The sequence below is a fragment of the Mustela lutreola genome, chromosome 6 (assembly GCF_030435805.1).
Source record: "Mustela lutreola isolate mMusLut2 chromosome 6, mMusLut2.pri, whole genome shotgun sequence".
Classification (NCBI taxonomy): Eukaryota; Metazoa; Chordata; class Mammalia; order Carnivora; family Mustelidae; genus Mustela; species Mustela lutreola.
Genome location: NC_081295.1, coordinates 69063919 through 69087228, shown reverse-complemented (window position 1 = coordinate 69087228; position 23310 = coordinate 69063919). Strand labels below are relative to the sequence as shown.

The 23310-nt window shown below is 38.2% G+C and overlaps 1 protein-coding gene and 1 non-coding gene across 2 annotated transcripts in view; both read right to left on the bottom strand.

The window, feature by feature from the left end:
• The window catches only part of MOXD1 (monooxygenase DBH like 1), a 91881-nt gene that overhangs the window by 29026 nt on the left and 39545 nt on the right, over positions 1–23310 (bottom strand). The gene's annotated exons all lie outside the window — the stretch shown is intronic.
• Positions 7174–7280, bottom strand: LOC131834915 (U6 spliceosomal RNA). The gene has a single exon (XR_009355007.1). It is a non-coding gene; the product is annotated as a U6 spliceosomal RNA (small nuclear RNA).

Sequence of the window (23310 nt, the reverse complement as noted above, 5' to 3'; positions counted from 1 at the left end):
CCTGATGACAGAGTTCCTGATTCCTGTGTTCTTGTATGCAGGGGTGACTTACGGACCAGAACAGAAGGGAATTCCCTACACCCATCTTCACATGCGTTAGAGGCCCAGCAAGGATGGCCTGGCACCTGTGGGTTATCTTTTTTAAAAATTTTTTTTTTTTAATTTATTTATTTGACAGACAGAAATTACAAGTAGGCAGAGAGGCAGGCAGAGAGAGGCGGGGAGGCAGGCTCCCTGCTGAGCAGAGAGCCCGATGCAGGGCTCGATCCCAGGACCCTGAGATCATGACCTGAGCTGAAGGCAGAGGCTTTAACCCATTGAGCCACCCAGGCGCCCCCCCCCTTTTTTTAAAGGGTTTTTTTTTAATTTATTTATTTGACAGACAGAAATCACAAGTAGGCAGAGAGGCAGGCAGAGAGAGAGGGGGAGGTTATCTTTAGCCCCCATGCAGAGCAAAACAATAGTCTAGAAAAAAATCACAGATGGAATAGGGATGAGAGGGAAGCCTACAATTTTTTTTAAGATTGTATTTATTTATTTGAGATAAAGAGAGAGCATGAGAAGGGGGAGGGTCGGAGGGAGAAGCAGACTCCCCGCCGAGCAGGGAGCCTGATGCGGAACTCCATCCAGGGACTCCAAGATCATGACCTGAGCTGAAGGCAGTCATTTAACCAACTGAGCCACCCAGGCACCCAACCTGAAGGACTTTTCAGAGTAAAACTGTCTCCAGTTAGTTCAAGTAACTGAAATTCTGGGGTGCTCTTGAGAGGACTTAGCAGTAAAAGAGAAAACAAGAAAAAAGAGAGATACTAAGCATAGCCAAGAACAATGTGGAAATTAACACTGTAAAACTGAACCTGAGAACTGAGAAGCCCCAAATATTACACTGTTCTCATGACCCTGTCATCTTCTCTTACCCTCTTTATCCAGGTCAATGTCTAGCATAATCCCTGCCACACAGAGACTGCTTAATAACTATTGAATGGAAATGAAGCCTTTCCATCAGCAAGACGGAGTCATGAAATTTATTGCCTCCTGATTTCTTGATTGTCTCAATGCCAGTGACCTATCCTGCATCCCCGCCCCCCACCTCAGCAACCGAATCCCCTATCACACCCTGCACTTATAACCACCCAGGACTGTCCTCTCTCGAAAATTCTCTTTCTGTCCCTCTTTCTGGCTATTGGTTCTTTCACACCTCTCCAGTCTCTAACCTACCACTTCTTCCCAGGAGGCTCCTTGAAACTCCTTGTGCACCAGCCCCTTACAAGTGACACGGACACAACTGTGGATCAATCCTGTAACCTTCCCCCTTTGAGTCTCTACTTGGGATCCTGAAGATACTTTCACAACTTTTCATAAAGGAGCTCAAAAGTCATGATTCACAGGGTGCCTGGGTAGCTCAGTGGGTTAAGCATCTGCCTTCAGCTCAGGTCATGATCCCAGGATCCTGGGATTGAGCCCTGCATCCGGCGCTCTGCTCCAAGGGGAGCCCGCATCCCCCCCACCCCGCCAGCCTCTCTGCCTATTTGTGATCTCTCTCTCTCTGTCAAATAAATAAAATCTTTTAAAAAAAAGTCATGATTCATATTTCTACTTCCATGCATATAAATCTTTCTTTATTTTGTTCTGTGTTCTGTTCCTTGGCTATGGATGAGGATAATCTGTTCAGGGCAGGGGACAAGTTTCAGAAAATGAAAAGGACTTCGCTCCCATTGCAAAACTTTTAAAATCTATGTATACCTTCTAATCAGCTCTCAGTAAATGACTTGATTATTTTTGATACGAGAAGAAAGAATTTCTATTCACTCTAGTTACATGAGGCCAGAGTTGGAGACAATATGATTGGGAAAAAAACTTTAATTACATAAAATAACGACATGATCTGAAGAATCTTACTTGGTGTGACCTTGTTCTATAGAATAAAATGAGATGGGGATAAGACAAAGAGCTTCTAAGTGTATCAAAATTCCTTAGAACTTAGAACCTAGGCACTATATCAGAATAGGAGGTAAGAAACTCAGAGTGGAAATGTAAGATATCTTTCTGTCATTAAAGTTTTGGGGTCCTTGACAAAACTGTGCCTGCCTGATGGTCTTTCACCAACACCTACTGGCAAACAGATTCTGTTCCAAAAAGACTTCTCCAAAAAGCCACTGAACATTGACAAACTTAAGAATCCACATGCTTTTGCAAACTTCAAATACCAATTACCTCAACAATAATAATAAAGAAACATATTATTGCTTTATTCCCCTGTACAAGTTGAACAGTGTCCCTCCAAAAACCATGTCCATCTGGTACCTCAGAATGTGCCCTTATTTGGAAAGAAGGTCTTTGCAAATGTTATTAGTTAAGATGAAGTTACACTGGTTCAGGATGGGATCTAACTCCAATGGCCAGTATCATTATAGAAGAGAAAGGAGCAGATTCAGACTCAGACATACACACAGAGAAGACAACCAAGTGAAGATGGACACAGAGATTGGACTCAAGCTGCTACAAGTCAGAGAAAACCAGAGACCATCAGAAGCTGGAACAACCAAGGAACGATTCTCCCCTTGAGCCTTCAGACGGAGCATGGATGGCCTTGCCAATGCCTTGATTTTGTACTTCTGGCCTCCTGATCTGTGAGAGAATGAATTTCTGCTTTTTCAAGCTACCTGGCTTGTAGTCACTTAACCATAGCATCCCTAGGAAACTAATACATCCTTCACTCTCATTTTTTTTTTAATCATAAAGTAACAATTCACAGCTTTGTACACTTACACCTAGGTCATGATTGTCCCTGCATTGGTTTGAGACACAAACTTATTACAAATGCACATTGTTTCCCCTAACATGATTGACATTAAATAATTCCATGTAGTTATTTAGTCTTAAGGCTATTTTACTTGATGAATATGAAAGTGCCCTTGAGAGAGTTAAAGAAGTTTTATTATCTAATAGCTAAGTATATGTGTATCTTACTTTAGTTTTACTTTTGGAGGGTAAAAAAAGAGCAGGGCAGGGAGGGAGGAGGAGTTCTCTTCCTGACTTGTCCAAGGATACTGAGTCAGTGTGAGAAAAACAGGAGGTTATTAGAACTCTTATGAGCAACTTTCCTATGCTTATTCTTCCAAGTCTACCCATTTAAGATGTTGCTTGTTGAAACATGAGTAGATCATAGCTTTCCAAAAACAACTTGCAATTCAACAAATTAAAAATTAAAACAAAAGGAGAGAGGTAATGGATGGAATGTGTAATGAGCTGGAAATTTGGTAAATCTCCATCACTTTTCTTCCTGCCCATTCTTGTTTCTGGCACCGTGCTTTACATACCCACCCCAGGCACAGGTTGATGTCCATGGAAAAACCAGTAAACCATCTCTGACAGAGGTTATCCAAAGGGCATCTGGCTCATAATGCTATGCAGCCTATGAAAACATTTCAGCCAGGACTAGCCATGTAGACAGAGGATTATAAAATCATGCTGATATGCTCATGGGACTATGGTAGGATAGCAGATAGTATCTACGTATCTTGCCCTCCCTTGTCCTCATCCCTAATGGGGAGATCTCTCTTAGCATAATAAAATATTCAACTTATAAGAGACAACAAAATTGAGCAAGAAAATGGCTATCATTGTCTCACAGATAATCCACTCTGAGAACAGTCAGAGTTCAAAGTACAACTGGACTGCTGACATGGTGTCAAAGGGCCACAGCTTGAAGGGACTTGGCAGTTAAAGCTCAGGAAGCGACAGTTAAGTGGAACAGAGATGAAGAGAAGGAATGAAAGGAAGAACCGAGGAAGAGGAGACTTCTGGGAAATAATGTAGCCCTACTGCAATCCTGATTTCCTTGGAAACTACCATCTTCATGTGTGTCCATGCCCTTTCAACCGTAATTGGCCACTTCAGGAATGGGTGCCCAACCCATCAATCTTTTCTTGGGACTTTAAAACTATGAAAAAGAACTTATCACTTGCCAGAAGTTGGACATTGTGAAAGAAGTCAGTGTATAGTGAGATCCAATAAAGTTGGTGCAAAGGAAAATTCTAAGGCAAGATGGTCTCAGCAGGGTTTGAATACTTAAGTTTTTCTGAGCCCAGCTGCATCTCTGCTGCTCTCTGGCTTATTTGTTCAATCTTTCCTCTTATTTCATGTCGATTCCTTCCTATTTCCAAAACTAGTTCAAGTTGTGTTCCTTTCATTTGCAACCAAGAGTCTTGATTAAGACTCAAACACAAGTAAATATAGATCATCAGTTCATCAATTCTGTGTGTGCATTTATACATGTAGTATCTCAAATTGTCCTTTTTTCTCTTAGAACTTTTTGGAACGTGAAACTATTTTGTTTTCATTTTACCCTTTTATTTTATTAATAATTTTTAATCAGAGCTGGGTACATTAATAACAAAGTTCCTTCAATCAAGGCCCTAGCAAGTTGGGAAATATAATCACCCCTATAAAACACACAAGTGTCTCTCTTGCTTAATGATTCCTGATATATTCCACATAGGTAGTTAGTATTAAAGCTGACTTATTTTTAAGGATTTTTTTTTTAAAGAATTGTTTACGTGTGACCAGGAAAATCCCAGAGAAGGCAGATATTAACTCCCTGAGTCACAGCCCTGGTTTTAATGTTTTTCATATTCTCTCAGGGACTGTCACTCTGTGACTTCTGGCCATACAAATGAGTCTGCCACCAGCATGGTAAAGCAGTCAACTACTCCGTTTTCAACAGTCTCAAAACTGGGACAGTCACTGTCTTAACAGCCATACACCTAAGATGGCAACACTGGGGGTCTCAATCGAAAGGACTTTCATCACCTGTTTCATAAAACATACCCCAAAGTAATTGATGAGGACCACGACCACAACCCTCAACAGTTCAGTGACATCTACTGCTTCACCAATAGCAAGTATGTATCAGAATTGACCCACGTTTTCTATGCTGAAAATAGGTGTGAAATGCTACATGGATGTCATTGTGCCATTCTGCAAAAATAGAAATGTAGACAATGACATCATATTAAGTTAATTAGTGGTATAGAGCCTACTATTTTTTTTAATTTATTTATTTCATTTTTTTATTTATTTTTTATTTATTTTCAGCATAACAGTATTTATTATTTTTGTGCCACACCCAGTGCCCCATGCAATCTGTGCCCTCTCTAATACCCACCACCTGGTACCCCGAACTCCCACCCCCCCGCCCCTTCAAAACCCTCAGATTGTTTTTCAGAGTCCATAGTCTCTCATGGTTCACCTCCCCTTCCAATTTTTCCCAACTCCCTTCTCCTCTCTACCTCCCCATGTCCTCCATGCTATATGTTATGCTCCACAAATAAGTGAGACCATATGATAATTGGCTCTCCCTGCTTGACTTATTTCACTCAGCATAATCTCTTCCAGTCCCGTCCATGTTGCTACAAAAGTTGGGTATTCGTCCTTTCTGATGGAGGCATAATACTCCATAGTGTATATGGACCACATCTTCCTTATCCATTTGTCCGTTGAAGGGCATCTTGGTTCTTTCCACAGTTTGGCGACCGTGGCCATTGCTGCTAAAAACATTGGGGTACAGATGGCCCTTCTTTTCACTACATCTGTATCTTTGGGGTAAATACCCAGTAGTGCAATGGCAGGGTCATAGGGAAGTTTTATTTTTAATTTCTTGAGGAATCTCCACACTGTTCTCCAAAGAGAGCCTACTATTCTTGCTCCTGTAGAAAATGAGTTTCCAACTTAATCAGGCCGAATAATGACTGTGAATAAGTGAAGTGCCCTACCAGGGAATTGTCCTTCAACGTGATTTCAAGATGTGTCATGCCTTTAGCCCTGGACCCTCATTAGAGAATAGAATTAGGCAGCATTAGTCTATATGATTTCTAAACCAAATGACTAACTTGGTTTGCATTCATTTGTGCCACTAAGATATTCCCAAATAGTATTAGAATCAAATCACTTGTGCAGTATCACTGTCATTGCTTATTTTTCTTTTGCATTTGTCTAAAATATAATGCCCATGAGGGGCACCTGGGTGGCTCAGTGGGTTAAGCCTCTGCCTTCAGCTCGGGTCATGATCTCAGGGTCCTGGGATCGAGCCCTGCATCGGGATCTCTGCTCAGCGGGGAACCTGCTTCCTCCTCTCTCTCTCTCTGCCTGCCTTTCTGCCTATTTGTGATCTCTCTCGCTCTCTCTGTCAAATAAATAAAATAAAATCTTTTTTAAAAAAATTAAAAAATACATAATGCCTGTGAAACCTTAAATTTAGAACCTTACCATTTTCTTAACTTATTCAAAGTGCAGTTCACCCTGAAAGCTAATGATTACATTTATCAGAACAGTGGACTATATGGTTTTTTTTCTGTGTGTTTTTACATGTTTCTACTCCATAAGTTTATTCCTACAGTGTATGTTTGGAAATCAACTATAATGTCTCAAGGGCTCTTGATGCAATAATACCAAAGTATTTTCAATTCCCAATTTATTCAAAAGGAGAAATCTCAGTGAGAACTGTTTTTACAAATTGGATCTGGTTGCAACATTCCAGCTGGGCTGTCCAGACTTATTGTTAAGGCATGAACTATTAAGAGGAATGATAAGGAAAAAAAAAAAAAAAAAAAATCCCCAACTCATGTTGCCTCTGAGGTTGTGGTTGAGGACCCAACAGCTCCACGAACACCTGCAGATGCTGGGGATGAAGCCCCAGGGCGAAGGGGGAGGGATCAACTGAAGGAAGCGAGAGCCAGGAAGTAACTAGACACAAGGCAGGCTGGGGAGCAACTTTCTACCAGGAGACTCTGTCTTCCTCCATTCAGCATTCTTACACAGAAATTCAGTTTTAGTTTACTATAATGTTATTTGAAAGCATTAAAGCATGTTTTTGTTTTATTTTGTTTTTGTCTAGTCACAGCAACTATTAATTCTCAAGAAAATAGACCGTACCAAAATTTGATATTGGCAGCTTTGCCAATTTGTATTAAAACGGAGTTTTATCGATTCTTGACATTGGTGGCAAAATGTATTCTTCCAGAAGAGGCATTCAGTATAGGACCGTGTGAGCTGTGACTGGCCAGGATGTTAATATTTCTGTATTTCTTTAAATGTCATGACAAAATACAGAATGGGGCCATAGATTTACGAATTACATTCTTATTAATCCTCTATGCCCAAAGTAAATTGTTGAAAGATGTGGAATGCCTCATGGATTTGCATGTCATCCTTGCAAGGGGGCTATGCTTGTCTGCTCTGTATCGTTCCAATTTTAGTATATGTGCTACTGAAGCGAGCACTATTGAAACTGTTTTAACTGGTGAATATGCAAAGTGTCCTTGAGAAATTTAAAATATCATGATTTATAGTCATTGATTTCTGAATGTGAAGCAATCAGGTATTTTGCCAAACACCTCAAGCATATAAACACAAAGTAGAAAATTGCTTTTGAGGAAGTTTTGCAATGGCATTCTTTTGTCTACTGTTCTTTGAATTTTTAATAGATTATCCATGAACTCTAAAGTAGATTTTAGCCCTTTATTAACAAATATTAACATTCAGTTAACTGAGATATTCAATAAACTAGAGGTCACCTAGGTCCTCTAAGAAATGTTAAATTAATACCCAATTGGACAGCAAGGAGTAGTGGAAGACCTAGAGGTCAGGAGGCTGAGATCCCTTCTTGGCTGTGCAACCAAACAGCTGTGTGACATGACTGCGAGGAAGTCACAGCGCACGAGCTTTCTTTCGACCAGTCTCTAACACTCTAGTCTATGTATAGACAAATAGCGGCATTTCTGAAGCTAGAGACACCTGGTAGGTGCTCAGAGAATGATGTATTTTTATTGTATGTTGGATTCTGGGTTCTAGATACATTTTTAACATTGGGCCCAAAGAGATAACAAACAAATCTATAGAAGTAATCCATTCACAAATGCCAGTATTTTGAAATCTAATTTTAAGACTTTTATGTTACAAATATTCAGGCCAAAATAAAAATATTGCCCAGTTACATGTTTTATTGCAAAATATGTAATCATATGAAGTATATATTTATATATACCATATCAATTTATTTAGGATTTGATTTTCAGATTTGTATGTATAAGACAGTATTTTCTCTATAGAGGTCTTTTTCTGAAATGTGATCTCCCTCTTTGACATTTCTTATATATATTTACGCACGGTTTTGAATATAAGTTTTCCTTACCATTTTGCTCTGAAAATCTTTTCTCTCAGAGATGTCCTTCATTCATTCATTCATTCATTCACTCAACTAATTAACTAACTAATTAACAATGACTCTCAGATGCCAAGAAGTAAACAAAGATGCATCAAATATAAATCTGTCACACCGTTTATATTCTAGAAAGAGAACATCAGTTATATTCCACAGAAGTTAAGGGCAGAGAATTATAACTTTTGGTTGCCTTCCAGCATCAATTCCCCCAGAAGACTTTTCTGTCAGAGTCCTAAATTTTTTAGCCACACCTTTTGGCTAAGAATGACTCCCACTTCCCATGAGTGGCCTAAACCCATCTATGTGATCCCATCCTTGAAATGAACTTAAATTGGTCACATCACAGGGACTTCTACGTGGTGGGTGACTGAGGATCTCTCCTCCCAAAATATGAAAGAAAAAATTCTTTTTCAAAAGTTGGGCTGCAATTTTTCTATCCTAAGGGAAAACATTTGCCACCAATGTCAAAATTTTCTATCATGTGGTCCTAAGGATGAGGACCACACAATGTTAAGGGCAAAGCTCAAAATGAAGCTGTAGCTCTTGAAACACCATAAATCTCTGGACTATGGGATTTGCTTGAAATAAACCCAAGCAACATTCAGTTGAAACAAAAATGAGTTCGATGCTGATAGTTATTACCAAGGAAAATTGTTTTCTTCATCCACCTTTTGTCTTTCCCCTCTTTACACTACCCAAATCTGGATGAAGTCAGAAGCTTTGTTAATTCAGACTTCTGAAAAACACAAAAAGAAGTTCCCAGAATAATTAGTAGTTGGGTTCTATACTGTGTTTGAAAAACCACATTTTTTTCATGAGAACACTGAATATTTAGAACAATGACAAAGCAGTATGACTCATCCTAATTTATCTTTCTCATCTTCAAAATGTTTTTCAAAGTACTGTCTAGGCACAGTGCCTACCCTAGTCCACACTTCATACATCCCACCTGAAATACACCAATAGCCACTTGCTTGTCCTCCTAGATGCTCAGGAGGTTGCTTTCTGGACGACGCTCCCTCTCTCAACTAATCTTCCCAAGTCACTTTTCATCTTGTTAATCTAACAGATAATGAATGGTCAATGGCTCTACGCCACCCAGCCTGCAGCTGATGAAGTCCACACTCGTATTTCTGACATTCAGGATATTATGTGGCTTTTGCTGCATGCGGACTACACAGTCCCATAAGCATGCATGCCTAGCCACAGGAATTCCTTCCTAGTCCACACCATGTCCTTCTACCCTTCATGGTTTTGTTCAGTGTTTATTCCATCCAGTATGTCCGCCAAGCCACTGTTGAAAGTCCAGATGTGGGGGCAACTGGGTGGCTCAGTTGGTTAATCGTCTGTTTTCAATTTAGGTCCTAATCCCAGGGTCCTGGGATGAAGCCCCACACTGGGCTCCCTGTTGAGCAGGGAGTCTGCTACTCCCTCCACCCCTCCCCCTTCTTGTGCTGGCGCTCTCTCTCTCTAACATACAAATAAATTTTAAAAAAAGAAAGAAAGAAAGAAACAAACAAACAAACAAACAAATGCCAGGTTTTGTTTCCCCTGGATGCCTTCTATGATTACTTTGGCACACATTTGCCTTGTTTTTCTAAGCTTCTTTCAGGAGGTAGGGCTATGCATTAGCATAATACAAAGACTTAGGGGCACCTGGGTAGCTCAGTTGGTTAAGCAACTGTCTCCGGCTCAGGTCATGATCCCGGAGTCCCAGGATCAAGTCCCACATCGGGCTCCCAGCTCCACAGGGAGTCTGCTTCCCCCTCTGACCTTCTCCCTTCTCATGCTCTCTCTCACTCTCTCTCTCTCTCTTAATTAAAATAAAATCTTAAAAAAAATAATAACACTAGTCATCAGGGAGATTCAAATTAAAACTACATTGAGATATCACCTTACATCAGTTAGAATGGCCAAAATTAGCAAGACAGGAAACAACATGTGTTGGAGGGGATGTGGAGAAAGGGGAACCCTCTTACACTGTTGGTGGGAACTCAAGTTGGTGCAGCCTCTTTGGAGAACAGTGTGGAGATTCCTCAAGAAATTAAAAATAGACTTCCCTATGACCCTGCCATTGCACTACTGGGTATTTACCCCAAAGATACAGATGTAGTGAAAAGAAGGGCCATCTGTACCCCAATGTTTTTAGCAGCAATGGCCACGGTCGCCAAACTGTGGAAAGAACCAAGATGCCCTTCAACGGACAAATGGATAAGGAAGATGTGGTCCATATACACTATGGAGTATTATGCCTCCATCAGAAAGGACGAATACCCAACTTCTGTAGCAACATGGACGGGACTGGAAGAGATTATGCTGAGTGAAATAAGTCAAGCAGGGAGAGCCAATTATCATACGGTCTCACTTATTTGTGGAGCATAACATATAGCATGGAGGACATGGGGAGGTAGAGAGGAGAAGGGAGTTGGGAAAAATTGGAAGGGGAGGTGAACCATGAAAGACTATGGACTCTGAAAAACAATCTGAGGGTTTTGAAGGGGTGGGGGGGTGGGAGTTCGGGGTACCAGGTGGTGGGTATTAGAGAGGGCACGGATTGCATGGAGCACTGGGTGTGGTGCAAAAATAATGAATACTGTTATGCTGAAAATAAAAAATAAATTAAAATAATAATAATAATAATACAAAGACTTAGTTTGGAATTCAACATCTGGTACGTACGAGCTGTGTGACCTGAGACAGCCTACTTACCTTCAGAAACTCAGTTTTTTTACTTACAAAATGAAAATACAAATCAACTTTCTTTAGTTCAAAGGTAAAAAGGAGAAAATGTGTCTGGGATATCATAATTTGTATCAAGCAGTTGAAAACAACACTCAGTTCTGTGCAACTTAGCACAGTTATCTTTTTTTAATTGGATGCAATACATACATGAGAGCTTTTCTCCTTCATTGGAGCAGTGAGTCACTGTTTTGCCACTTGCTGACAATTCATTATGTGGAGGAGACTTCTTCAAGGCCTTTATTATTTGTTGTAATTAAAATAAAACTCAAGACTAAATATTGCTGGCCATTTTTTAGTATGCTATTGCTTACATCTTTATGAGTAGGAGCTGTTTTTAATAGTAAATTGAATTGTTTTTCAGGTTAATCTGCATTTCAAACCCTGGCAATATGTTGGATTGAAAATTCACGTAAAGTAGATGTGATTTTACTGTTTCATACTACAGAATATGGCTCAGAGAACTTTCCCCCCCATTTTTATTAGTCAACACATGCCTTTCAATGCAGCAATATGTATATCAAAGGTTTGAGAATTATATATGGAATTCTTCCAATCCGATGTAGAGCAGAGAGACACATGTGGATCAACACGTTTTATGGAGTATAAGAATGCAGGAAGGGGGGGCTTCTCATAGGAACATAATTTGGCATCCCAGCATAAGGGAGGCAGACTTATGCAATAAAATATATAGACACTACAACTTTATTTTGTGTGACCCAACTCTTATCCTGGAGAAGTGAATTAAAGGTTAACAGAGGGGGTGCCTGGTGGCTCAGTGGGTTAAGGTGCTGCCTTCAGGTCTTGGGATCAAGTCCTCTAAGGGCCCTGGGATGGAGTCCCGCATGGGGTTCTCTGCTCAACGGGGAGGCTGCTTCCCCCACCACCTCTGCCTGCTTCTTTGCCTACTTGTGATCTCTGTCTGTCAAATAAATAAATAAAAATCTTAAAAAAAAAAAAAAAGTTAATAGAGGAAAGAATTAGAAGCAGCATTCAGCTGAGCAAAGGTAAATAAACATTAAACTACCAAAACAATGATAAAAATCATTGCAACATTTATGTCAAGTAAAGGGCTATATACTTTACATAGTGAGAAGGCAGCCATGATTACTGAGTCAAGAGACAAGATGTCAGAGTAAAACCTACCTTGCTAGCACCTTGTTCTTAGACTTCTCAGCTTCCAGAACTATGAGACACAAACTTCGGCAGTTTAAGGTTTCTAGTCTATGGAACTTTGCTATGGCCACCCACGCAGATGAATACAGACAGTTTGTAAATGGCATAAAGTTGAAAATAATTTAATGTTGTTCTCTATTCAATTATATGAAATTTAGACGATGGACTACCACACAGTCATAAAAGAGTAAGACAGTTCTATACATACTGTAGTGGAACTTTTCCAGGACATACAATTAAATATAAAAAGCAAGTGTAAGTAGTAATGAAAATTCACAAGAACTCCTGGATTTACAGGACTCTTCTCATCTTTTCAGAAGGCCGTCTGGCATGGAGAAAGAATGTAAGCAGTGAAGGAGTTACTTAACCTTTCTTTGGTTTGATTTCTTTGTCCATTAAAAAAAAAAAAAGGCTGATAGTAGTTACCCAGGAAAAGTGCTATGTTGAGTGAGAACTAATAGCTGCTGAGCACTGTCATGTCATTGCATTAAAATGACACTTAAATTAAATCATTTGTATGCAAAAAAAAAAAAAAAAAAAAAAGCAAGTGTCAAAATATATAAGGCAATCCCATTGAGGTCTAAAAATAAAAGCAGGAAAAACTACATACACATATAAAGAGAGAGGGATGAAAATATACATGGAAGACATAAAGGGATATGATTACATACATATAGAGAATTTCAGAAAGATACAAGAAAATATTGATTTGGTTTATAGGAAGACGACTGTGAATGGGAGAACTTAGAGCTTATTGATTTTCACTTCATGTCCTTCTGTATTTGCATATTTACAGTGAACAAATATTAATTTTATAACATGTTTTTTAAGTTCTGGTTTCATCATTTACTAGCTAAATGTCCCTGAGAGGTTTGTTAATATGTGAGGCTCTATTTTCTACCTCATAAGGTAATCATGACAATTACATGAGGCCTTGGAAAACCCTTCACAGTGCATGGTATAGACAAAGCATTCATCAAATGTTAGCTTTCATATTAGCTTTCATACTTCCCATGCATAATCTATCTATGATATTCCATACGTATTATATATATGCCATGCTTAATTCTATATTATACGATTATGCTTAATCGTATAAGTACAAAGTCTCTAAAAACCTTCAAAATTGTTTCTTTCCCCACACAATGTAAAAAAAAAATCTATTTCCTCTCATAATGTTTTAAATTAAAATTTGTTATTTAGAGAACGACATGCTGATCTTCTGAAAACCCAGCTACATCTTCTGAGTTTTTAGGTTCTTAGAAAAACTAACGAAGTTTTCTACCCCACACCCATTGTCAAGACTTCACAGCCCAGTGGCAGATGTCAGTGTATGTGACTCACCCCTGAGCAGGCACAGCTCCTGCTGGGAGGGTCCCAGCAAAGACACTGAGACCTTCCTTGGTTCTGCAGCAAATGTTTTCTGTCTCGCTGGGTTGTTTTCCTTTTTGGTCTCCTTTGAAGTAACAGTTGCTAGTCTGCTTTTTGTTGTTGTTGTTGTTGTGCATTTTAAAATTTTATTTTATAGTTTAAAGGCCTAATAATTCCATCCATGAAAGGACAGAATTCAATTACTAACAGATGATCCTCATGATAAAATTCCACAACCTCAAAATCGAAGAAAAACAACTTCGTTTTTCATTATTCCAATACAGCTTACATATAAAAATAACCAATCTAATGGTGTATATTTTAAAACTAACTTTTAAAAACTTCTTTTCACATCCTGAAAGGTCTAGTACTTGTGTTTATATGTAATTTATCATGATAATTTTGGCAGTTTTAAATACAGTATATTATCTTAACATTTATCATAATTTAAGGATTATATTTCCTGAAGAAATTTAATAAATGAGCCATCTTTTTTTTTCTCCTAAGAGTAGGGAAATAGTCATTGAAAGACATTTTTTATTCCTTCAGACACAGTTTAAAGATTAGATCTAACTGTAGGCAAAACAAATTAACAACATTGCCTCATGCAGAGTTCTGTGTTGGCTTTTATCCAGAGGTCTAGAATTCACTGCTCTTTAAATTTAAGTTAAAATCAAATGTAAAGTATATTCTGTTTTATCTTATAATGAAAGGAGAAACTGATGTTAAGTGCTTTTTCTCTAAGATATAAAACACCGTTGCTTTAGAACTAATAATAATTGCAGCTGTTCAAATCCTTATTTTCTTGGATTTTGACCCTCTCCATGAAGTGTTTACAAGTAACACAGCAGAACTGCTCAATTCAGCCCTTAAATTAGATACATAATCCACAGTGCCACACAGTCCAAGTTCATTTGTCTGGGGGGTAAGATAGATTTTCTGAGCATTGTTTACCACTCACCATCACGGACTTGAGTCTAGATTGAAATCAAGAATCCAACAAAAACTCACTATGCACCACTCTTAGGAACTGTGCCCAGGGCTGAAAATTCAAGGATGAGCATGGCACAGCAGGGAGGGGCTTCCATTCTCTTGTCAGGCAAAAAAAAACGAGTCCCATAGAGAACACGTGGGTTCTATGGCATCAGTACCAGCTACCACTTAACGAATTTTTACCTGTACCAGGCCCATGACACATAATACATTTCATTTCACATTGTCTTCACGCAATCTGGAGACAGGTGTTACTGTTTTCATTTTACAGACGAGGAAGTTGAGGTAGAGTTAAGTAAACTGAACAGATTGGCCCAGCTACTGAGTAGCAGGATTGAGCGGCACTCAGGGCTGACCATTCAGTCCCATTCTCTGGGTAACTGTGCTTGCCCCCTTTCTGCTCTGAACAGGCTGTGGTGGGAGTGTGAGACAGGAGTTAGGATTAGAAAAGGAATTAAAATAAGCTCAAAATAATTTTGTACTTTCATGTTACAGTATGTTTCAAAGAGCCATTTGATTATTTGTTTGTTTAAAATTTATTTATTTTAGACAGAGCACGCTTGAGCGGAGAGGAGGGTCAGGGTGCAGAGGAAGAGGGATAAAGACAGAATCCTGAAGCAGACTCCCCACTGAGCATGGAGCGCAAGGACAGGGGCTCAATCCCACAACCCTGAGATCACAACCTGAGCCGAAATCAAGAGTCAGGCACTTCCCCGACTGAGCTATCCTGGCACCCAAAAAAGCCATTTGATCTTTTAAATCAAGTTTTGCCCTCTGGTTATGAAAAGAGATGATAAAAAAAAAATGAAAAAGGCGGCTATCTATACTTGACCTCACACAATATGATTAACCATCACTACAACACAATTACAAAATAGAGTCTTTTGTACTTCAAGAAAGGTAAGTGAAGAAATGAATACAAGTGGATGGCTTTTGTAATTACGGTTCCTCTCTAGTTTTCTGTGTTTAAACATGAGGCCTCCATTAAAAGAAGTTCTAATTTTTAGGGCAATTCCATGATGAGAAGACAACAAACTGATGTGTGCTCAGGCTAGGACTTGACTTCACCACTGGTCTTCTGTGGTTGAACCTCCTCTCTAGGTGGATAACCCCCCATGAAGACTTTGCTTGGCTTAGTAAACAGGTTCATACTGAAGTCAGCTTTTCAACACTCTTAAGTCTCCTGCTGCCTTCCAGCTATTTAAATAAATAAGTCTCCTCAAGATGTAGGTTTCTGGAAAGCAAAGCCACTGTTTGAGGTTATTTGTTTGCTTGCTTACTTTAGAAAGTTTATATATAGAGAAAATAATACACTCTTTGTATAAAAACCACCCAGAATTAGTTAACATCTTGTTATTTCTACTTTACTTGTTATCTTTGCCCCCACTTGACCTAGCACATATCTCTCTGTTCCCATACTCATGGTGACCTGAATTGCCAAAGTGACCGTCAAGGTGGCTATCAAGTACACACACATGTTGTTAGTCTTAACAGGTCTGATGTGCATTTTTTTTTAAAAATGCTAGTGAACCCCTTTAAATAAAACTTAAAATAACTTTTGCAATTAATACTTTTTATCAGAGTTTAAATATTCGCAGTTTTGTAGTTATAGAAATCACATTAAAATGGATCTATTTATGATAACATAAAAAGCATGGGTGATTTATTCCACATCTTTCTCAGTAAGATAAAAGCCACACTCAATTTAAATGTCATAATTTACAACCAGCATAGATATTCAAAGAGAATTTTGCAAGTTTCAGAAATGTGGCCAACCTCTTCTCTTGGCAGTTGAAAGAAGAAACCCAAAAAGGATCTGATAAATTGAGTTATAATAATAGTTCCAAAAGAGAACTCAGCATCTTCACTCCCCTCTATGAACCATCACTTCTTTCAGATTTGTTTAAAACTCCTAACCCCAAACATCAAGCAAGTTGGGAGGGACCATAGCAACCCTCGAGAGCATTCTTTCCTTATTTCCAAGGCCACATACCCAATTGAGGCTGCTTTTCCCTCTCACAGACTTTGTCCCAACATGTCCAGGCTATATTCCTGGCTCTAATCTTCTATATTCTAAAATCTCTATGACAAATCATGCCATTTGTCCAGTCGAAACCCAATAGTCCCTCTTTGCCTCAAGAGAAACTCCCTTTTTGGCTTACAATTCATGCTCTCTGTGGTCTTATCAAGAGTTCCCCAAACATTACCAGGAATACCCGTTCTCTGTCTTTGGTCATGGCATTCCAGCCTTCTCATTCTGAATCTGGCAAAACTGAAATGCATCCATTGGAACTCGAGCTTCTAGTAAAAGAACTAAATGTTCAGAACACCTCTCAGATGGAAGACATCTGAATTCCCAAAACTTTAAAAAAAAAAAAATGTGTCTTGAAATGTATTGATCAGCTTAGTAAGAAATTAAGAAAGATTTTCCAAAGGTAAAAGAAAAAGAATATAAAGTCAAAATCAGAGTGATAAAAGCAGAATCCAAGGATACTGTGGGACCATATGTCATACTATGATCCTAGAATCTCTAAGAATAATGGTCACAGGAGAGGATAATCAAATGATGTAGGACTGAACTTGACATAACTTGACATATACCTCTTCCCCCTGTATCCTTCACTTAAAAATAGAAACTAAACTCTCTAAGCTCATACTAACACAGTAAAATGGTGGACTAGAAAAAAATCTAACTACTAACAAAGGCAGCCAATGAAAACACTTGACAGACTTGTTTGTCTCTGCTATAGTTCCTGATTATTATGGACCAAATGTTTTTTTGTATGCTACCCGCCACGCCCCCCTTCCTTCCCAACCCCAGCTTCAAATTTATATGTTGAAGCCTTAACTTGTAATGAGATGGTACTTGAAGATGGGATCTTTGGGAGGTAATTAGGTTTGGGTAAGGTCATGAGGGTAGGGATGTTATGATGGGATTAATGCCCCAATAAGACACACCAAAGAGCATGTTGCCCTCCATCTCCTCACCCCATGCTTACGCAAAGAAGAGGTCATATGGGCACACAGTGAAATGGCAGCTGTCTACATGCTGATGAAGCCATGAGAAGAGGCCTCAGAATGAAACGTACATGCCAGTACCTTGATCTTGGCCTCCATGACTGTGAGAAATAAATTTCTGTTGTTTACCTATCTATGGCATTTTGTTATGGTATCCTGAGTTGACCAAGACATGGGTATAAGAAAATAACAACAATATTCTTCCTTGGAGATGAATAAACAGAGGTTCACCCTCATGGGACAGCAGGATTCAAATTTATAGTTCTGTATGTTTAGGGAAATTCCAAACCAAGAAAATAAAGAATCCCTCATGGGTCGCCATCCCCTGGCATTGGCAAAAGCAAATACAAATATGATACTTCCTGGCAGGAGCATCCTTTCATCCTGTACCTTGTGATTTCCATGGATTACATTAACTTGGCAAACTTAACAAACACTTGGGGAAACAAAGTATCCACAGCATACTTAGATTCCCAAGGACTGGAGTTATTGGAATTATTAAGCATAAAATAGAAAATAACTATATATATTTCATTTTTAAAATGTTATTTAGTAAATTTAAATGTTTTTAAAAATAAAAGATGTAAAGATGAGCAAGAAAAAGATTGAATCAGCATATTTAAAAAAGGACAAAATAGGGGCGCCTGGGTGGCTCAGTGGGTTGAGCCGCTGCCTTTGGCTCGGGTCATGATCTCGGGGTCCTGGGATCGAGCCCCGCATCGGGCTCTCTGCTCAGCGGGAAGCCTGCTTCCTCCTCTCTCTCTGCCTGCCTCTCTGCCTGCTTGTGATCTCTGTCTGTCAAATAAATAAATAAAATCTTTAAAAAAAAAAAAAAAAAAAAAAAAAAAAAAAAAAGGACAAAATAGAATTTCTATACATAAACAAATAATTGAAATTTAAAACTCTATGGATGAGTTAAATAGCACATTAAAAAACAAAAAACAGAGGTGCCTGGGTGGCTCAGTAGGTTAAAGCCTCTGCCTTCAGCTTGGGTCATGATCCCAGGGTCCTGGGATCAAGCTCTGCATCGGGCTCTCTGCTTAGCAGGGAGTCTGCTTCCTCATGTCTCGCTGCCTGCCTCTCTGCCTACTTGTGATCTCTGTCTGTCAAATAAATAAATAAAATCTTTAAAAACAAAACAAAACAAAACAAAAACAAAAACAAAACAATTTAAGGAACAAATACTGAATGTGAAAATATCATTTTGACCTCAAACTTCTCCAAGACAACATTTTTTTTTTCACTTTTATTAAGGTATAATTTGACATACACTAAAGTGCATACATTTAAAGTCTAAAATTTGTTAAATTTTGACACGTGGACATATTCATAAAACCAGCACCAAATTGAGATAATGCATATACACATCATCCCCAAAAGTTTCCACGCACTCCTTGGCAATCCCTCATTGTCTTCCCTCCTTTCTTCATTCTTATTTCAGGAAACTGTTCAATGGCTTCATATCACTATAGAAGACTTGTATTTTTTTTAGAATATTATAAAAAATAGAATCTTATTATATGTACTCATTTTTTTCTGGCTTCTTTCACTCAGTGTAATTATTTTCAGATGAATCTATATTGGTTTTATGTAGCAATGGTTCATTCTCTTTAATTGCAGAGTAGTAAACCATTGTATTTATATATAAGGAAAGTTGCTATGAACACTCTTTTATGAATCTTTGTATGACCATATGCTTTCATTACTCTTAGCCTTTAGCTAATAGCAGAATAGCCAGAATATATGATAATGTATGTTTAATGATTGGAGAAACTGCCAGATGATTTTTCAAAGTGGTTGCACCACTTTTTATTCCCATCTGCAGTATATTAGAGTTCCAGTTACTCCCCATCTTGCCAACTCTTTAATTTTTATATGGCAATTCACGTAGGTGGCATCCCAGTATGGTTTTAATTTGAAATTTCTTACCAAGGAATGATGTTGAGCATTGTATCAAGGCAGTGGACATCAGGCAGAGGAGAGTGATCTCTGGAAATGAAATCCATCCTATAATTTCCTCAGATGACTGTCTGGAGAGTTTTGAGGCTATTGCATAGAAAATTGAAACTCAGGCAGAACTTGGCATTCTGCCAAGAGCTGAGGAGATAAAATTGGGAGTCCAAGGAGGCCAAGAAGGTTATAGTTCACAGAATATAAAATGGGAGAGGAGAGAGGTGCATAGAGAGATAACTCAGGACATCTACATTAGGTCTACCTCAAAGACATTAATTACTGAGCACTGATTCTCTTACACAGGTAAAAATGACCCTAAAAAATCCTACCCAAGATCAGGTGAAAATAACTCTAAAGTATTAGATGAAACAATGACAGAAATATCACAATGCAGAGAATAGAGCTTTTCCCCAATAGAGAAAATCTTGAGAGGAAAATCTTGTCATTCACACAGTGTTAAGTAAAGTACTCAGAAGGGTTTGCCTTGCAGTGGGTAAAATGAGTATCTAACGAAGCTGAAACACACGATCCAAAAGTCCTGATTTCAAGTAACTTAACTATATCCCAGAACAAAGCTCAAAAATATTTCTAGATACAGATATATCCATCATCCAGTAAGGTAAATCAAAATGTCTCACATCCAAGCAAACATTACTAATCATATTAAGAATCAGAAAAATAAAACCCCTATGACAAAATTCAAACAAACTAACCAAAACTCATGCAAATGATAAAAATAGTAGACAGGGACATTAAGATATGTATTATAACTATTATTCATATGTTCCAGAAGATAGGTCAAAGAATATGTTAAGTATAGTAGACATGCTGGAGAAGATATTTTTAAACTATTCAAATCTAACTTTCAGAGATTAAAACTACAACGATTAAGGTGAGAAATACAGTGTATAGTATTAAGAGCAGAGTAGATAATAAAGAAAAGACAGCCAAATTTGAAGACAGAGTAATAAAACTATCCAAAATAAAAACAGACTAAGAAAATGAATTTTAAGTGAGATATGGGACAACTAGAAGCAGCCTGATATACTAAACTCACGGTAAGAGGGGAGTGACAGAAAAGCCTATAACTAACAGTGCAACAAATGGTAAAAGACTCAGTACTTTCACCCTAAGGGAAGGAACAAGCAAGGAATCCACTCTCACCATTTCTATTCATCATTACAGTGAATGTTTATACAGTCCAATGCAGATAAAATTGTTATTTATCTATTTATTATTTTTAAAGATTTTACTTATTTGAGAGTGAGAAAGAGAGAGGGAGCTGAAGGAGGGGAGCAGGGGCAGACAGAGAAACAGACTCCCCCACCTGAGAGGGGGGCCCAATGCGAGGCTCAATCCCAGGACTCCAGGATCATGACCTAAGCAGAAGGCAGACACTTTACTGACTGAGCCACCCATGCATCCCCAGATGAATTTTTAAAAGAGAGAAGAAAAGGCATCAAATCAGGAAGAAGTGAAACTCTCTTTATTCTGAACCGGCATGATGATCCATGCAGAAAATCCAACTGTATTCTATAATTCAGCTAGAACTAATAGGTGAGTTTAGCATTTTTAAGGGACACAAGATTCATATATAAAAATCATTTGTGGGGCGCCTGGGTGGCTCAGTGGGTTGAAGCCTCTGCCTTCAGCTCAAGTCATGGTCTCAGGGTCCTGGATTGAGCCCGGCATGGGACTCTCTGCTCAGCAGGGAGCCTGCTTCCCCCTCTCTCTCTGCCTGCCTCTCTGACTACTTGTGATCTCTCTCTGTCAAATAAATGAATAAAATCTTTAAAAAAAATCATTTGTACACATTGGTAAAAATCCTAAAATGAAATTTGGATGTAAATGTCATTCTAAAATAGCATCAAAAATACTAGATACTTAGGAATAAATTTGACAAAATTGTATAAGACCTTTGCACTAAAAACTAAAAACACTGCTTAGGGAAATCAAATAAAATATGCGTGACCTAGAATTAGGAAAAATTTTTTAGTTACAACACTAAAAGCATAATCATTAAAAAAAAAAATAGACTGGGCTTTACCAAAATTAAGAAATTCTTTTCTTCAGAAATACTGTTACGTGAGAAAAAGTGAGAAAAGACAAACCACAGATTAAGACAAAATATTTGCAAATCAAATATGTGGTAAACAAATTGTATCCAGGATATTAAAGCATACTCAAGTTTCAATAATAAGAAAACTTTAAAAATGGACAAAGATTTGAAGAGGCAATTCACGAAAAGTGAACTATATAGGAATGATAAATTAGCACATGAAAAAGATGTTCAGTACCCTTGGTTATTAGGGAAATGCAGATTTAAACCACAACGAGATACAACTATTAGAAAGGCTAAGATTTAAAAGTGATGATTCCAAGTGATGGTGAGGAAGTGCTGTACCTGAAACAGTCAGACCTTGTTGCTGCGAATATAAAATATCACTGTATTTTACAATTTACAAATTACAACTGTAAATTTATATATGACATATATAAATATATATATAATATAAAATAAAATAGTGTAACACATAGAGAAACAATCTGATGGCTCTTAAAAATACCAAACATATTGCATACCATATGACCCAGACCTTCTACTCTTAGATATATGTCCAAAGAAACGATAACATAGAAGCTTTGTCATTGTCCCCAAATGAAAACAACACAAATACCCATCAAGTGAATATGGATACACCAATTGTGCAATATCCATACAAAGGAACGTTATCCAGCAATAAAAAGAAGAAACTATTACAAAAAAACCGCCCTGCAGCTAGGTTAAAACTGTTTCTTAGGGAAGAGTAACGGTGTGCCAGTTCCACAGCCAGGACTCAAATGGCCTTAGAGTTTCTATTTTCTCACTTAGAATCTTGCCCCCACCATCAGAACAAGCTCAATCTAGACTTCTGGAGACTATGACACTTACTATTAATAAGACCCCACTTCCCATCTGAGGCGTCCTAGACCAGTTGACTCCCCACCCTAGGAGAAAGACTGCCCACACAAGACAAGCTGCTTACAGACTTAGGAGTAAGCAAAGCAATAAACAGAAGAACACCTTGGTTCATCTATAAACTACAATAAATGTGTATTTACTTAAAGTCCTTGAATTTTGGGATGGTTTAGTGCACAGAATTAGCTGATACAAAATGAATAAAAAATTCTGGGATATTCAGATAATGAAACTCTACCAAAAAAATGAACACGAACCCATTATTTTCTACCCAAAAAAGCATGGATGACTCACTTATCACATTGAGCAAAAGAAGGTAGGCACAAAAAAGTCTATAGCTCATAAAGTTCAAAACAGGAGAAAATGATCAGTCAGAAGAGTGGTTATGTCCCGAGAGAGGTAGTACCTGGAAGAGATCTTGGGGCCACTTTCGGTGGAACACTGGGGTTCCATTTCTTGATCTGAATTCTGATACCATGAGTTAGTTCACCTTATGAAAATCCAGTGAGTTGTATACCAGCGTTTGTGAATTTTTAATGTATGTAATTCAATAAAAGGATTTTTTTTAATGAATTAACTGACCAACCAATTCACTGAAGGGGAAATATAAATAAAAAGAGCATCAGTCTCACTGGTAGTCTGAGAAAACAAGTTGAAACAATCACAAATATCAGTTTTCACCTACCAGGAGCCAATAAATTTTTGTAAAAGACTGCAGTACTCAGTCTTGAGACATAATGAGGAAATATGCACACATTGCCAGTGTGTGAATTTTAGAAAGCAATCTGACAAATATGTTAAAATTGGGAATGCATATAAGCTTAACTCAATGTATTTAGGAACCTCTCCTACAGAAATGAAACCACTAAGGACATACATA